This window comes from Balaenoptera musculus, chromosome 3 (genome assembly GCF_009873245.2).
Source record: "Balaenoptera musculus isolate JJ_BM4_2016_0621 chromosome 3, mBalMus1.pri.v3, whole genome shotgun sequence".
Classification (NCBI taxonomy): Eukaryota; Metazoa; Chordata; class Mammalia; order Artiodactyla; family Balaenopteridae; genus Balaenoptera; species Balaenoptera musculus.
In genome coordinates this window covers 152,079,574-152,091,960 of record NC_045787.1, presented here as the reverse complement: position 1 = coordinate 152,091,960, position 12,387 = coordinate 152,079,574, and the positions used below count along the sequence as shown (strand labels likewise).

General features: G+C 36.5%; 1 protein-coding gene across 8 annotated transcripts in view; it reads right to left on the bottom strand.

The window, feature by feature from the left end:
- RASGEF1C (RasGEF domain family member 1C) overlaps positions 1 to 12,387 on the bottom strand; it is a 105,502-nt gene that overhangs the window by 67,872 nt on the left and 25,243 nt on the right. The window contains exon 2 of one of the 8 annotated variants that reach the window (XM_036848892.1): positions 5,018 to 5,038. The exons of the other annotated variants lie outside the window; for them this stretch is intronic. The gene's annotated coding sequence lies outside the window, so the exon portion shown is untranslated. The remainder of the gene's footprint in view (positions 1 to 5,017; positions 5,039 to 12,387) is intronic. 8 annotated transcript variants of the gene reach the window in all.

Sequence of the window (12,387 nt, the reverse complement as noted above, 5' to 3'; positions counted from 1 at the left end):
TAAGTGCTCCTACCAAAAGACATAGACTGGCTGAATGGATACAAAAACAAGACCCATATATGTGCTGTCTACAAGAGACCCACTTCAGACCTAGGGACACATACAGACCGAAAGTGAGGGGATGGAAAAAGATATTCCATGCAAATGGAAATCAAAAGAAACCTGGAGTAGCAATTCTCATATCAGAAAAAATAGACTTTAAAACAAAGACTATTACAAGAGACAAAGAAGGACACTACATAATGATCAAGGGATCAATCCAAGAAGAAGATATAACAATTGTAAATATTTATGCACCAAACATAGAAGCACCACAATACATGAGGCAAACGCTAACAGCCATAAAAGGGGAAATCGACAGTAACACAATAATAGCAGGGGACTTTAACAATCCACTTTCACCAATGGACAGATCATCCAAAATGAAAATAAATAAGGAAACACAAGCTTTAAATGATACATTAAACAAGATGGACTTAATTGATATTTATAGGACATTCCATCCAAAAACAACAGAATACACTTTCTTCTCAAGTGCTCATGGAACATTCTCCAGGATAGATCATATCTTGGGTCACAAATCAAGCCTTGGTAAATTTAAGAAAATTGAAATCGTATCAAGTATCTTTTCTGACCACAACGCTATGAGACTAGATATTAATTACAGGAAAAAATCTGTAAAAAGTACAAACACATGGAGGCTAAACAATACACTACTTAATAACCAAGAGATCACTGAAAAAATCAAAGAGGAAATCAAAAAATACCTAGAAACAAATAACAATGAAAATACAACGACCCAAAGCCTATGGGATGCAGCAAAAGCAGTTCTAAGAGGGAAGTTTATGGCAATACAATCCTACCCTAAGAAACAAGAAACATCTCAAATAAACAACCTAACCTTACACCTAAAGCAATTAGAGAAAGGAGAACAAAAACACCCCAAAGTTAGCAGAAGGAAAGAAATCATAAAGATCAGATCAAAAATAAATGAAAAAGAAATGAAGGAAACAGTAGCAAAGTTCAATAAAATTAAAAGCTTGTTGTTTGAGAAGATAAACAAAATTGACAAACCAGTAGACAGACTCATCAAGAAAAAAAGGGAGAAGACTCAAATCAACAGAATTAGAAATGAAAAGGAGAGGTAACAACTGACACTGCAGAAATACAAAGGGTCATGAGAGATTACTACAAGCAACTATATGCCAATAAAATGGAAGAAATGGACAAATTCCTAGAAATGCACAACCTTCCAAGACTGAACCAGGAAGAAATAGAAAATATGAACAGACCAATCAGCACTGAAATTGAAACTGTGATTAAAAATCTTCCAACAAACAAAAGCCCAGGACCAGATGGCTTCACAGGCGAATTCTGTCAAACATTTCGAGAAGAGCTAACACCTATCCTTCTCAAACTCTTCCAAAATATAGCAGAGGGAGGAACACTCCCAAAATCATTCCACGAGGCGACCATCACCTTGATACCAAAACCAGACAAACATGTCACAAAAAAGAAAACTACAGACCAACATCACTGATGAACATAGATGCAAAAATCCTCAACAAAATACTAGCAAACAGAATCCAACAGCACATTAAAAGGATCACACACCATGATCGAGTGGGGTTTAGCCCAGGAATGCAAGGATTCTTCAATATACGCAAATCAATCAATGTGATACACCATATTAACAAATTGAAGGAGAAAAACCATATGATCACGTCAATAGATGCAGAAAAAGCTTTTGACAAAATTCAACACCCATTTATGATAAAAACTCTCCAGAAAGTAGGCATAGAGGGAACTTTCCTCAACATAATAAACGCCATATATGACAAACCCACAGCCAACATCGTTTTCAATGGTGAAAAACTGAAACCATTTCCACTAAGATCAGGAACAAGACAAGGTTCCCCACTCTCACCACTGTTACTCAACATAGTTTTGGAAGTTTTAGCCACAGCAATCAGAGAAGAAAAAGAAATAAGAATCCAAATTGGAAAAGAAGAAGTAAAGCTGTCACTGTTTGCAGATGACATGATACCATACATAGAAAATCCTAAAGATACTACCAGAAAGCTACTAGAGCTAAGCAATGAATTTGGTAAAGTAGCAGGATACAAAATTAATGCACAGAAATCTCTTGCATTCCTATACAGTAATGATGAAAAATCTGAAAGTGAAATTAAGAAAACACTCCCATTTACCACTGCAACAAAAAGAATAAAATACCTAGGAATAAACCTACCTAAGGAGGTAAAAGATCTGTACTCAGAAAACTATAAGACACTGATGAAAGAAATCAAAGATGATACAAATAGATGGAGAGATATACCAAGTTCTTGGATTGGAAGAATCAACATTGTGAAAATGACTCTACTACCCAAAGCAATCTACAGATTCAATGCAATCCCTATGAAACTACCACTGGCATTGTTCACAGAGCCAGAACAAAAAATTTCACAATTTGTATGGAAACATAAAAGACCCCGAATAGCCAAAGCAATCTTGAGAAAGAAAAACGGAGCTGGATGAATCAGGCTCCCGGACTTCAGACTATACTATAAAGCTACAGTAATCAAGACAGTATGGTACTGGCACAAAAACAGAAATATAGATCAATGGAACAGGATAGAAAGTCCAGAGATAAACCCATGCACATATGGTCACCTTATCTTTGATAAAGGAGGCAAGAATATACAATGGAGAAAAGACAGCCTGTTCAATAAGTGGTGCTGGGAAAACTGGACAGCTACATGTAAAAGAATGAAATTAGAACACTCCCTAACACCACACACAAAAGTAAACTCAAAATGGATTAAAGACCTAAATGTACGGCCAGACACAAACTCTTAGAGGAAAACATAGACAGAGCACTCTATGACATAAATCGCAGCAAGATCCTTTTTGACCCACCTCCTAGAAAAATGGAAATAAAAACAAAAATAAATAAATGGGACCTAATGAAACTTAAAAGCTTTTGCACAGCAAAGGAAACCATAAACAAGACCAAAAGACAACCCTCAGAATGGGAGAAAATATTTGCAAATGAAGCAACTGACAAAGGATTAATCTCCAAAATTTACAAGCAGCTTATGCAGCTCAATATCAAAAAAACAAACAACCCAATCCAGAAATGGGCAGAAGACCTAAATAGACATTTCTCCAAAGAAGATATACAGATTGCCAACAAACACATGAAAGAATGCTCAACATCATTAATCATCAGAGAAATGCAAATCAAAACTACAATGCGATATCATCTCACACCGGTCAGAATGGCCATCATCAAAAAATCTACAAACAATAAATGCTGGAGAGGGTGTGGAGAAAAGGGAACCCTTTTGCACTGTTGGTGGGAATGTAAATTGATATAGCCATTATGGAGAACAGTAGGGAGGTTCCTTAAAAAACTAAAAATAGAACTACCATACGACCCAGGAATCCCACTACTGGGCTTATACCCTGAGAAAACCATAATTCAAAAAGAGTCATATACCACAATGTTCATTGCAGCTCTATTTACAATAGCCAGGACGTGGAAGCAACCTAAGTGTCCATCGACAGATGAATGGATAAAGAAGATGTGGCACATATATACAATGGAATAGTACTCAGCCATAAAAAGAAATGAAATTGAGTTATTTGTAGTGAGGTGGATGGACCTAAAGTCTGTCATACAGAGTGAAGTAAGTCAGAAAGAGGAAAACAAATACCGTATGCTAACACATGTATATGGAATCTAAAACAAAAATGATTCTGATGAACCTAGGGTCAGGACAGGAATAAAGATGCAGATGTAGAGAATGGATTTGATGACATGGTGGGGGGAAGGGAATGGTAAGCTGGGACGAAGTGAGAGAGTAGCACTGACATAAATACACTGCAAAATGTAAAACAGATAGCTAGTGTGAAGCAGCTACATAGCACAGGGGGATCAGGTTAGTGCTTTGTGACCACCTAGAGGGGTGGGATAGGGAGGGTGGGAGGGAGACGCAAGAGGGAGGGTATATGGGGATATATGTATACATATGGCTGATTCACTTTGTTATACAGCAGCAAGTAACACAACATGGTAAAGCAATTATACTCCAATAAAGATGTTAAAAAAAAAAAGAACAGATAGAACTGTGAGAAGAAAATCGACAACTGTAGCTGAGATTTTAATGCCCCCTACTCAATAATAGACAGAATAAGTAGACAGAAAATCAGGAAGAATATTGAACACTTGAACAACATTACCAAGCAACTTAAACTGATTGCTGTTTATAGAAGAACATACAAGAACAGCAGAATACACATTCATTTCAAATGCACACTCAAGAACAGCAGAATACACATTCATTTCAAATGCACATTCAAGATAGACTATATTCTAGGCTAGTTATAACACAAGTCTTAGTAAATTTAAAAGGACTCAAGGGGCTTCCCTGGTGGCGCAGTGGTTGAGAATCTGCCTGCCAATGCAGGGGACACGGGTTCGAGCCCTGGTCTGGGAGGATCCCACATGCCACAGAGCAACTAAGCCCGTGCGCCACAACTACTGAGCCTGCGCGTCTGGAGCCTGTGCTCCGCAACAGGAGAGGCCGCGATAATGAGAGGCCCGCGCAACGTGATGAAGAGTGGCCCCCACTTGCCGCAACTAGAGAAAGCCCTCACGCAGAAACGAAGACCCAACACAGCCATAAATAAATAAATAAATAAATAAAATTAAAAAAAAAAAAAGGACTCAAGTCACAGAAAGTATGTTCTTTGACTACAAAGGAATTGAATTAGATATAATTAACAAAGGTATTTGGAAAATCCCCAATTATTTGGAAGCTAAATAATACACTTCTAAATAAGTTATGGGTGAAAAAAATAATAATAAAGGAATTAAAACATATTCTGATTTGAATATAATGAAAACAACATATCAAAATATGTGGGATGCAGCTAAAGTGGTACTTAGAACAAATTTTATAGCAGTAAATGCCTATATTAGAAAAAAGTAGATCTCAAATCATATACTCACGTTGATGACCTCAGCTTCTACCTTAAGAAAAAAGAACAGCAAATGAAACCCAAAGTAAGCAGAAGAAAGGAAATGATACTATTCAGAGCAGAAAATAAATGAGGTACACAACAGAAAAACAATACAGCAAAACAATGAACCAAAAACCTTGTTCTCTGAGAAGATAAAAAAATTTAATAAACTTCTAGTCAGACTAATCAGGAAAAAAGAGAGAATATACAAATTACCAATATCACAAATGAGAGAGGTGACATTAATACAAGTTATAAAGATATCAAAAGGATAATAAGGAAATATCATGGACAACTTTATGCCAATCAATTGACAATTGACAATAGATAACATGGAAAATTTTCTTAATATATACAAACTACCAAATCTCATGAAAGTCGAAATAGATAACCCGAATAGCCCAATATCTATCAAAGAAATTGAAACTGTTATTAAAAGCCTTCCCATCAGGAGTAAGACAAGGATGTCTGCTTTCACCATTGCTATTCAATATTGTATTGGAAATGCTAGACACTGCAATGAGGCAAGAGAAAGAAATAAAAGGCATTAAATTAAAAGTAAACAGTAGAACTATCTTTATTCAGAGATGACATGATCCCCTATATACAAAATCCCAAAGAATCCACAAATAAACTACTAGAGCTAATAAACAAAATTTCAGTAAAGGTGCAAAAGTACAAGCTCAAGACACAAAAATCAGTTGTTTTTCTATATATTAGCAATTAACACTCTGAAAAAGAAATTAAGAAAACAATTTATTTTTTACCTTTATTCTTTTATTTTTTATTTTTATTTATTTATTTATTTATTTTGGCTGTGTCAGGTCTTAGTTGCAGCATGTGAGATCTTCGTTGAGGTATGCGGGATGTTTCGTTGCGGTGCGCAGGCTCTTCATTGCAGTATGTGGGCTTCTCTCTAGCTGTGGCGTGTGGGTTTTCCCTTCTCTAGTTGTGGTGTGCAGGCTCCAGGGCACGTGGGCTCTGTAGTTGTGGCGCATGGGTTCCAGAGTGCGTGGGCTCTGTAGTTTGCAGCACGCGGACTCTCACGTTGAGGTATGTGAGCTCAGCAGTTGTGGTATGTGGGCTTAGCTGCCCCGCTGCATGTGGGAACCTAGTTCCCCCACCAGGGATCGAACCCACATCCTCTGCATTGGAAGGCGGATTCTTTACCACTGGACCACCAGGGACATCCCTATTTATTTTTTAAATTAAAAAAAATTTTCTTGGAGTATAGTAGATTTACAACATTGTGTTTGTTTCAGGTGTAGAGCAAAGTGATTCAGTTATACATGTACATATACCTTTTAGATTCTTTTCTCATATAGGTTATCACAGAATATTGAGTAGAGTTCCCTGTGCTATACAGTAGGTCCTTGTTGGTTATCTATGTTATATATAGTAGTGTGTGTATGTTCACCCTAACTCCTGATTTATCCCTCCCCCCACATTTCCCCTTTAGTATCCATAAGTTTGTTTTCGATATCTGTAACTCTATTTCTGTTTTGTAAACAAGCTCATTTGTATCATTTTTTAAAATTAGATTCCAAATATGAGTGATATCCTATGATATTTGTCTTTCTTTGTCTGTCTTACTTCACTCAGTATGATAATCTCTAGGTCCATCCATGTTGCTGCAAATGGCATTATTTCATCCTTTTTTATGGCTGAGTAATATTCCATTGTATATATATACCACATCTTCTTTATCCATTCCTGTCAATGGACAGAGGTTGCTTCCATGTCCTGGTTATTGTATAGTGCTGCAATGAACATTGGGGTTCATGTATCTTTTCGAATTATGGTTTTCTCCAATATAGGTCCAGGAGTGGGATTGCTGGATCATATGGTAGCTCTATTTTTAGTTTTTTAAGGAATCTCCCTACTGTTCTTCATAGTGGTTGTACCAACTTACATTCCCATCGACAGTGTAGGAGGGTCCTCTTTTCTCCACACCCTCTGCAGCATTTATTGTTTGCAGATTTTTTTGATGGTTATTCTGACCGGTGTGTGGCGATACCTCATTGCAGTTTTGATTTGCATTTCTCTAATAACAGTGATGTTGAGCATCTTTTCATGTGCTTTTTGGCCATCTGCATGTCTTCTTTGAAGAAATGTCTATTTAGATCTTCTGCCCATTTTTTGATTGGGTTGTTTGTTTTTTTGACACAGAGCTGCATGAGCTGTTTGTATATTTTGGAGATTAATCCCTTGTCGGTTGCTTCATTTGAAAATATTTTATCCCATTCTGAGGGTTGTCTTTTGGTCTTGTTTATGGTTTCCTTTGCTGTGCAAAAGCTTTTAAGTTTAACTAGGTCCCATTTATTTATTTTTGTTTTTATTTCCATTACTCTAGGAGGTGGCTCCAAAAAATCTTGCTGCGATTTATGTCAAAGAGTGTTTTGCCTAAGTTTTCCTCTAAGAGTTTTATAGTATCAGGTCTTATATTTAGGTCTCTAATCCATTTTGATTTTATTTTTGTGTATGGTGTTAGAGAATATTCTAATTTCATTCTTTTACATGTAGCTGTCCAGTGTTCCCAGCACCACTTATTGAAGAGACTGTCTTTTCTCCATTGTATATTCTTGCCTCCTTTGTCGTAGATTAATTGACCACAGGTGCGTGGGTTTATCTCTGAAATTTCTATCCTGTTCCATTGACCTATATTTCTGTTTTTGTGCCAGTACCATACTCTTTTGATTACTGTAGATTTGTAGTATACTCTGAAGTCAGGGAATCTGATTCCTCCAGCTCCGTTTTTCTTTCTCAGAATTGCTTTGGCTATTTGAGGTCTTTTGTGTTTCCATATAGATTTAAAAATTTTTTGTTCTAGTTCTGTGAAAAATGCCACTGGTAATTTGATAGGGATTGCACTGAATCTGTAGATTGCCTTGGGTATTACAGTCATTTTGACCATATTGATTCTTCCAATCCAAGAACATGGTGTATCTTTCAATTTGTTTGTGTTGTCTTCTATTTCTTTCATCAACGTCTTATAGTTTTCAGAGTACTGGCCTTTGTCTCCTTAGGTAGGTTTATTCCTAGGTATTTTATTCTTTTTGATGTGATGGTAAGGGAATACAATTTATAATAGCCTCCAAAAGAAGAAAATATCTGAGAATAAATCTAACCAAGAAGGTGAAAGACTTGTACACTGCAAACTATAAAATATTGTTGAAAAGAAATGAAAGAAAACCTAAATAAAAGGAATGATATTTCATGTTCATAGATTAGAAGATTTAATATCATAAAAGTGGCAATACTACTCAAAGTGATCTATATATTTAATGCAATCCCAACCAAAATTCCAATGGCCATTTTTGCAGATATCAAAAAACCATCTTAAAATTCATATGGAATTGTGAAAACAAAGCTGGAGAACTCACACTTCCCGATTTCAAAACTTACTATAAGCTACAGTAATCAAAACAGTGCAGTACTGGCATAAGGACAGACATACAGATCAATGAAACAGAATCAAGGGTCCAGAAATAAACCCATACATGTATGGCCAGTCGATTTTTAAAAAGGGTGTTGAGATCATTCAATAGGGAAAAACAGTCTCTTCAACAAATGGTGCTGGAATAACTGGATATCCAAATGCAAAAGAAGTTGGACCCTTACCTTGCACCATATGCAAAAATTAACTCAAAATGGATCAGAGACCTGTATATAAAAGCTAAAAGTAAGAAACTCTTAGGAGAAAACATAAGGGGAAAGCTTCATGACATTAGATTTGGCAGTGGATTTGTAAATATGACACCAAAAGTATGAGCAACAAAAGAACAAATGGATAAAACAAAATTAAAAACTTGAGTGCAGCAAATGGCATTATAAAGAATATGAGGGCTTCCCTGGTGGTACAGTGGTTAAGAATCCGCTTGCCAGTGCAGGGGACACGGGTCCGATCCCTGTTCTGGGAAGATCCCACATGCCGCGGAGCAACTAAGCCCGTGCGCCACAACTACTGAGCCTGTGCTCTAGAGCCCGCGAGCCACAACTACTGAAGCCCGTGTGCCTAGAGCCTGTGGTCCACAACAAGAAAAGCCACTGCGATGAGAAGCCCACACACCGCAACGAAGAGTAGCCCTTGCTTGCCGCAGCTAGAGAAAGTCCGCGCACAGCAACAAAGGCCCAATGCAGACAAAAAAATAATAATAATAAAATAAAGAATATTAAAAAGACAAATTACAGAATGGTAGAAAATACTTGCAAATCATGTGTCTGATATAGGTCTAGTATCCTGAATATATAAAGAACTCCTACAATTCAACAACAAAAAGACAAACAACCCAATTTAAAAAATAAACAGGCAAATGACTTGAACAGACATTTCCCCAAGGAAGATCTGCAAATGGCCTAAAAGCAAATGAAAAGGTGGTTAACATCATTAGTCATTAGGGAAATACAAATCAAAACCACAATGAGATACCACTTCACATCCACAAGGATGGCCATAATCAACAAAATGGAAAGTAATGAGTGTTGGTGAGGATATGAAGAAACTGGAACCCTTGTTCATTGTTAGTGGGGATGTAAAATGGCCAGCTGCTATGGAAAACAGTTTGGTGCTTCCTCAGTAAGTTAATCATAGACCCAGAAGTTCTACTCCTAGTTATATACCTAAAAGAAGTGAAAACAGGTACTCAAACAAATACTTGTACATGAATGATCATAGCAGAACTATTCACAATAGCCAAAAGGTGGAAACATCCTAAAAGTCCATCAACAGATGAATGGATAAATAATTGTGGTATATACATACAATGGAATATTATTCACCCATAAAAAGCAATGAAGTACTGATATATGCTACAACATGGATGAACCTCAAAAACGTTAAGTGAAAGAAGCCAGACACGAAAGGTCACATACTGTATGATTCCATTTATATGAAATATCCAGAATAGGTACATCTGTAGAGCTAGAAACAGATTAGTGGCTGCTAGGGGCTGGGGGAGGGCAGAGTTGGGAGCAACTGCTTAAGGGGCATGGGGTTTTATTTTGCAGTAATAAAAATGTTTTGGAACTAGATGAGGTTGTGGTTACACAACCTTTGTAATTTACCATATTAACAGACTAAAAAAGAAAAACCATATGATCGTCTCAAGGATGCCAAAATGTATTGGACAAAGTTCAAAATCCATTCCTGATAAAAAACTCTCAGCAATCTAGGAATAGAAAGGAAGTTTCCCAACTTGATAAAGGGCATCTGTGAGAAAACTACAGCTCATATCATACCAAATATTGAAAAACTGAATGTGTTCCCCCTAAGATCAGGAAAAGGCAAGGATGTCCACTCTTATTACTGCTATTCAACACTGTACTGGAGGTTTCACTAGTGCAATGAGGTAAGAAAAAGAAATAAAAGGCACCCAGATTGAAAAGGAAGAAATAAAACTATTTTTATTTGTAAATGATGCAATCATCTATGTTGAAATTCCTTTAAAAGCACTGTAACTAATAAATGAGTTTGGCAAGGATGCTGTGTACAAGATCGATATACAAATATCAACTGCATTTCTATTTACCAGTAACAAGACATTGAAAATTGAAATTTAAAAATATGATTTACAATAGATAAAAAAGTACTGAAGGCTAAAGTTGAGAAAAGATGTGCAAGAGTACCTGGAAAAGTATAAAACATTTCTGAGAGAAATTAAGGATCTAAATAAATGTTTGTTCATAAATCAGAAAATTCAATATTCTTGTCAATTCTCCCAAATTGATCTATAGATGGTAGAAATTGGCAAGCTGATTCTCAAATTTATTTCAAAATGCAAGGGAACGAGAACATCTAAAACTACTTTGGAAAAGTAGAACAAAGTTGGAGTACTTACACTTCCTGTCTTCAAGACTTATTTTAAAGCTATAGTAATCAAGAGTGTGGGGTGCTGAAATCAAGATAGACCAAGTGATCACTGGAATACAACAGAGAGGCCAGAAACAGACCCACAAGTTTATGGTTAATTGATTTTTTAAGAAAATGCAAATGCAATTCAGTTAAGAAAGATGGTCACTTCAATAAATGGTGTTGGAACAATTGGTTATCTGATGCAAAAAAACTGATATTGATACATTCTTCCCCTCATAAGCAAAAATTAACTCAAAATGGACCACAGATTAAGAGTAAGACCTATAACTATAAAGTTTCTAGAAGAAAATATGGGAGAAAAATCTTTGTAACCTTGGGTTAGGTAAAAATTCCTTAAGCACCAAAACATAATTGAAAAGAAAAAATGGATAAAGTGGACTTCATCAAAATTAAAAACTCTGTTCCTCAAAAGACACTGTGAAAATAAACGACAGTCACATGCTAAGGGGAAAATTTATAAATCACTTACTGATAAAGAACTTGTATCCAGGGCTTCCCTGGTGGCGCAGTGGTTAAGAATCCTCCTGCCAATGCAAGGAACACGGGTTCGAGCCCTGGTCCAGGAAGATGCCACATGCCACAGAGCAACTAAGCCCGTGCGCCACAACTACTGAAGCCTGCAGGCCTAGGGCCCATGCTCTGCAACAAAGAGTAGCCCCCGCTTGCTGCAACTAGAGAAAGCCTGCGTGCAGCAATGAAGACCCAATGCAGCCAAAAATAAAAATAAATAATAAAATTTATAAAAAAAAAAAAAGAACTTGTATCCAGAACATGTAAGGATCTCTCAAAAAGTAATAACAAAACAAACCTGATTTTTAAATATGCAAAATATCTGAACAGACATTTCATCAAAGAAGATACACAGATGGCAAATAGGCATAAGGAAAGATGTCCAAATAATTAGCCATTAGGTGAATGAAAATTGAAACCACAATGAGATCCCTCTCTACAACTATTAGAACAGATAAAATGAAAAAGACTGACAATACCAAGTGTAGCAAGGATGTCGAGCAAGTGGAACTTCCATACATTGTTATAGGGTTCAACCATTTTGGAAAAGAATTTGGCAGTTTCTTTAAAAGTTAAACATGAACTTGCCATATTACCTAGCCATTCCACTCCCAAGTATTTATCTAAGAAAAATGAAAGCAGGTATCCATACAAAGATTTGCATGTAAGTGTTCATAGCAGCTTTATTTATCATAGTCCCAAAGCATAAAGAACCCATATGTCCATCAGCAGATGCAATGGATACATGTATTTGATATTTATTACTTTGTAACAAATACCATAAACTTAGAATACAATTACTGAAAACTTAAACAAATTAATTATCTCTCAGTTTCTTTGGGTCATGATCCTGGAACATTTTGGTTGGGTCCTCCACTCAAGGACTCACCAGGTTGAAATCAGGGTGCCAGCAGGGCTGCCATCTCATCTAGGCCTTAGGTTCCTCTTCCTACTTCACTGCTGGCTGGCAGAATTCA